Here is a 5959-nt window from a genome sequence, read left to right as displayed (position 1 = left end):
AGTAAGGTGACCAAATTTTAACATTGGTAAAGCAGGACACCATTGATAAAACTCATATCCTGACGAAATAGCCACACTGCAGCCGGGAAAACCGTATACCCTAGCTTGTCGTGCATTCTTTCCAAAAATCAGGACTTTTTAAAAACACCGTGGGACAAGGGAAAAATTGTTCAAAAGTGGGACGTTTGGTCACCTTATTCTATAGGGTTGTTGAGTCAACTCACGGCAGTTTGTTTTTTCGGTTTAGCATTACTGAAAGAGACCTGATGGCACAATGTCTTAAGCAATGGGTTACTGATCACAAGGTGTGCAGCTCAAAACTACCAACAACTCTGAGGGAGAAAGATGGGGCTTCCTGCTCTGGTAAAGATTCACAGCTTTGGAAACCCAAACTGGCAGTTCTACCCTGTCCTATGGGGTTCATGAGTCAGAGTTGACTCTACCCTGTGGCTGTGGGTGCGCATCACTGACAGGAGCCCTGGTGGCATAAGCATCTATGAGTCACCATGGACTTGATGACAAGGAGTTTGGTTTGAGCATTACTTAAAGGTGTCATAATGGAAAAAACAAGTCTGTGTAATGTAAACACTCGTTTCATTAATGGCCAGAAGGCATTTTGTAAAACAGGGAAACAGAAAGTCAAGAAGCTTTTGACTTACGGTAAGTTTTCTGTGGAGCTATGAAGTCACTCAAACTCTGCCGTCAAGTTGACTTCAATGCAAAGCAATTATATAGGACAATGTAAAACTGCCCCTTTGGGCTTCCAAGGCTTTAAATTTTTACAAGAGTAGGCAGCCTCATCTTTCACATGTGGAGCAGCTGGTATGTTTGAACTGCTGACTTTGTGGTTAGCAGTCAGCGTCACAGAGGTTAACAAAGATAAAAATCGTAATGGGGTTGGGGGAGCCACAATGTTTGCTTGGAAAACAGGTACAAAGCTGCAGGTGGCAGGATTTCGGTTGCCTACTTTTGCAGACATTGATTTCCTTTACAAGGATGGCCTAGAAAAATGTGAAAATACAGATAGGGTCCTCTAGAGAGAGGATCTAGGGGCATTTTCTGGACTCCTCCAACTACTAAAAATTACCTGTTTCCTGACACATTAAATCCTCTAGGCATCTGTAGATTGATTTCTGAGGTTAATAATGTTAGAATGGTCAAGGGAACAATAATAGAGTTAGATTTGTATTATACTGGTAGACTCAAAATATAAAAGCGAAGAGTTTGTTGAAAGGAGAAAGGGATCACAAGTTAAAACAGTATGTTTTTGTGCTTAAGGGGAGAAAAAAGGGGTTTTAAAAGAGGAAAGCTAGAAGTATACTTATATTAGTTTATTCTAGCTATATGCATATCTCTGATGTTCACTTACAACTTATTCTATATGAGTATGGTAAGTAAAACCACATTTTTCTGTAGGACTAGGTCAAAGGCACAGTGGAATTTTTTTTTGGAAGTTTTTTTTAATGTCATACTGACTGTATGACAAAGCTGTCACAAAATGTAATTACAAGAAGACTTTGAACTCAGCTAGAAATTTTTCATCACATCAAGCCCTTATTTTCACAATTCCTCAAGGGATAAAAGAGTAGACCAAAATTCTCATAAACACAAAAAATGTCTAAATGAATTAATTTCTATCTTTGGTATATTAGGACTTCCTAATTTATGTAAGTGTCTATTTATCATGAAAGAAATGAGAATTACTTAACATACTATCATAATACCACCTGGAGGTAGAAAGTTAGTTCTCATAATTCTACTGCAAGTTTTATAGAACTGTCTAGAGAAATAATTTAGAATAAATTGTCCTTTTTCAGAGCATTTTTACAAACATACCTGTTAGGTAGCCAGAGCAGGGTGGGGGCCAGGGGTGTCTACTGAGCATGCTTCAAATTCAGGCTCTGAGCCAGGGGAGCTGTACACCTAGGTGGCCAGGTGGGCTTATTCAGCCCATGGGGTCAACCAGCACCTTCAACCACACTTCCCAGCAGAAGGCCCTAAAAAGGCCTGAACTGGGAGGCCACCCCCTCTTTTTCCAGCTGCTCCTCCGCTGGGCTGCAGTCTCTCTCTGGCTTATGTTCAGTCTACTGTAATGCCTGGAACTGCTTCTATGCTTTATAAAAATCCACTTGGATCACAAACTAGGCTTCGGCGTGAATTCTTTCTTGTGTGAAGCCAAGGGCCGAGGTGAGAAAGCTAACATGCCCATTTATAATAAAGCTTCTCAAAATAACTATTAGAAACCCTGGCATACTAATTGGACTTAAAATACTGCCCTACGATTAAAAAAAAAGTCTAACAGCTACTAATCATGGCCTCTTGAGATAAGACACAAAAAGAGAAACATCAAACAAGCGAAGCCATCACATAATTCAGACACCGTAAATGGAAACAGAGGGTTTCCTTTGGGCCATGTGACTTGCTTTGCAGTTAGAGACTTCTTCTCTCATTTTAAAGTCATGAGTCGCTTGAACTGAAGTTATGTAAAAATTATGTAAAAATGGCCAAGGCATTTAAGGAAACAAAAAGGAAAATTTAGGTTTCAATTCTTACATTAGAAGACAGTAATGTTGATCCAAAGTCAATTTATAGAGGGAACATAAACTCATAGCCATTGAGTGGATTCCAATTCATAGCAGAGTAGAATTGCTCCCTAGGGGTTTCCAGGCTCTAAATCTTTACAGAAGAGAAAGCCTAATCTTCCTCCCATAGAATGGCTGGTGGATTTGAACTGCTGATCTTGAGGTTAACAGCCCAACACATAACACTATACCACCAGGGCTCCTTGAGGGAGAACATAAAGGATTTTAATTCAGAGGCTGTCAGATTCTAAATTAGAGCACAGAAAAGTGAGTCTAGATTAAAAACAAAATACAAAATCTGTCCCAAGGATGACTACTGACTTTCTAAAGAATTCTTGACAGTCATATTCCAATGTTCATTGTAAGAAACAGCAACTGGGCCCGTAAAGTTTGCATATGTACACCACGGGATAATTTGAGACATCTTTATTTTTTATTTCCTTAACCAACCCCAAATGTTATTTATTTAATATAATCATCACAAGGGTGCAAATGGAGACTTAATTTAAAAAACAAAATAGAAATGACACCACAGCTTAAAATAAGAGTTATACACAGAAATCAAGGGGGGAGGGGAGGGAGGACAGACATCTACGAAGAGAAGACAACACAATACAAGGACAGGGAGGGTCAGGGCTCTTGGCTGGACACTTGTGTCGAGTAGGTTTCCTGCAGGTATTTCTTAAAGGCTGTGGGGTTTTCCCAGAGTTCGGCAGCATGTGTATTCAAAGGGCTGTCGATGTTGGGCTCTCCCAGCAGGCTCTGGATGGAGAGGAGAATCGTCCTGACGTCATACAGGGCAGACCACTTGTCCTTCAGGAAGTCCAGGCAGAGGTTACCCTGAGTGTCCACGTTGGGTGGTAGCAGGGGGTGAGGGACTTCACTGTGGTGCATTGTAAGGGTAGCCACTGGGGAACTCCAGGGAGAGCTTATACATCAGGTCTTCATAGACTGTACCAGCTGCTCCATGGATGGTCCGTGGATGCAGCCTCTTGCCTATGGAACACCGCCCCAGGCTGCGCCCCCGCTGAGCTCAGCTCCTTTTCGAGCTGCTACAACACTGGTTACGGCTGGGTCGAGGTTTTGAGAAGCCATTTGCTCGGAGTTGGCAGACAGGATCTCGGAAGACTGGACGGCAACTGCCTTGAGACATCTTTAGGTGTGGTATTCCTCATCTTACCAATTGGCAACAAGTGTTTCTTAATGCACACTGATCTGTGCATTCCCTTAATTAACACGCATCCCTTACTGCCACCAAGTCAATCCGACGCATAGTGGTCCTATAGGACAGAGTAGAAAGCCTCATCTTTCTCCCATGCAGTGGCTGGTGACTTCAAACTGCTGACCTTACCTTAGCAGCATAACACAGAACCTACTATGTTACCAGGGCTCCTAATTAGTATGCACAGAGACAAAAAAGAAAAGGTTTTTGTTTCGTTTTTTACGTTCAGCTGTACTGACAACTATTGACCACTAGATGCCAACACAGTAACGACTAACTTGCCTTTACCTGCATGCCTAATGGGCTGAATGCCTAACAGAGTGTAAAGAAAACAACGGAAAAAGACTTTATGATACATCTTAAGAAAAAAGCCATCCAACACAACGTTGCAGAGGCTTGGAATTGCGAGAGGATTCTCCTCAGAGAGCCTCAGGGGAGGCTGCAGAACAAAGGCTCTTCACTCAGTCCGGTCAGCACTGGAGTCCAATGACTGAAGCAGTCAGTGATAAAGATGTCAACTACTTAGACAAGCTTTGATTTATCAGTAATTAATATTCCTATAGGCTAAAATTAATTCCCCAAAATGTTAAGTGACTTACTAATATTAAATTAGATAAATACATATCCATTATAACTAGGGTTCATGAGTTCTTGCTTTTGATACAAGGAAAATATAAATATGTTTATAAATCTCCACTCATCTGTCAGTTTGTCATGATATGGTGACTAGCAAATTTCTGTGATGCTGGAAGCTACAGTACCCATATTTCAAATAGTAGCACCACACAGGGATTCCACATATTGCAACATGGCACTGACTTTTGAGGGACTAAGTCACTGAAAATCATGGCCAGCAGCAGAACCCTGTCTGATATGGTGCCAGAAGATAATTCCTTCAGGTTGGAAGGCGGCATTCAAAATACCACTAAGGAGGAGCTGCTGCCTCAAAATAGGGTTGACTTTAATGACAAGGATGGAACAAAGTTTTTAGGACCTTCATTTGCTGAAGATGCTTAACTCAAAATGAGAAGAAATTGCTGCAAATATCCATTATTATTAGAACATGGAATGTAAGAAGTATGAGTCTAAGAAAATTGCCCAGTTGTTAAAGATTAAGGGAAATGAATAAAGATCGATGTCCTAGGCATTAGTAAGCAGAAATGGACTTGTATCGGCCACTGTGAATAGATCATTCATATTGTCTACAATGCTGGAAATGACAAGTTTAGGAGGAATGGTGTCACATTCATCATCAAAAAGGACATTTCAAGATCTTGAAGTACAATGCTATCTGTAATAGGACAGTATCTGTACACCTACAAGGAAAATTAGTTAATACAACTATAATTAAAATTTATGCACCAATCACAAGAGCCAGTGATGAAGAAATTGAAATAATTCTACCAAGTTCTTCATTCTGAAATTGATCAAACATGCAATCAAGAGGCATTGATAGGAGAGTCAAGATGGTGACCAGGTAGAATCACCTGCCTGGTGCTCCTGCTGTCAGACCAGAAAATTAAGAGAGAGGCATGGGAAGCAAGCTCGAGGAGAAAGCAATAGGACTGACGGTTCTGGAGGGACTTGGGGGAAGGAGGAGGTGGGGGAAAGGTGCAGTGAGCAGACCGCCACAGACAGGGGAACAACTAGAGAATTAAAACCAACAATGAGGAGGATGTAGAGATCATGGGGGTGTTAGAGCAACAGCAATCTAGCTGAGAGGAATTACTAAGAAGAAGGGCGAAGCGTGATGGTGGGGCAGGAGGAAAGTAAAAGGGAACTGAGGAATGATCTAGGAAGCAAAGCTATGGATAGAGGTATAAGCATAGGTGTGTATGTATTGGTCTATGTACATATCTTTGTATGACAATACACTGAGGTAGTGGACGGACTTCAGGCCTCTGCTCATACCCTCTCTCAATGCAAGAACACTTTTTTCTAACAACCTGGCATTCTGTGGTGCTCACCTTCCTGGCACAATTGCTGTAGACAAAAATGGGTGCATAAGCAAATGTGGTAAAGAAAGCAGATGGTACCCAGTTGTCAAAAGATACAGTGTCTGGGGCCTTAAAGGCTAAAAGTTAAACAAGCAGCCATCTCGCAGAGAAGCAACAAACCCACATGGAAGAAGCACACCAGCCTGTACTATCATGAC

General features: G+C 41.5%; 1 long non-coding RNA gene and 1 pseudogene across 1 annotated transcript in view; both read right to left on the bottom strand.

Moving 5' to 3' along the window:
• Window positions 1-5959, bottom strand: part of LOC123521211 — a 35165-nt gene that overhangs the window by 25015 nt on the left and 4191 nt on the right. The window lies entirely within an intron of this gene.
• On the bottom strand, window positions 3041-5127 carry LOC123521210 (annotated as a pseudogene).

The sequence above is a fragment of the Echinops telfairi genome, unplaced genomic scaffold (genome assembly GCF_000313985.2).
Source record: "Echinops telfairi isolate 266 unplaced genomic scaffold, ASM31398v2 ScPeMD7_5;HRSCAF=22, whole genome shotgun sequence".
Taxonomy (NCBI): domain Eukaryota; kingdom Metazoa; phylum Chordata; class Mammalia; order Afrosoricida; family Tenrecidae; genus Echinops; species Echinops telfairi.
This window is presented reverse-complemented; position numbering and strand designations above follow the sequence as displayed.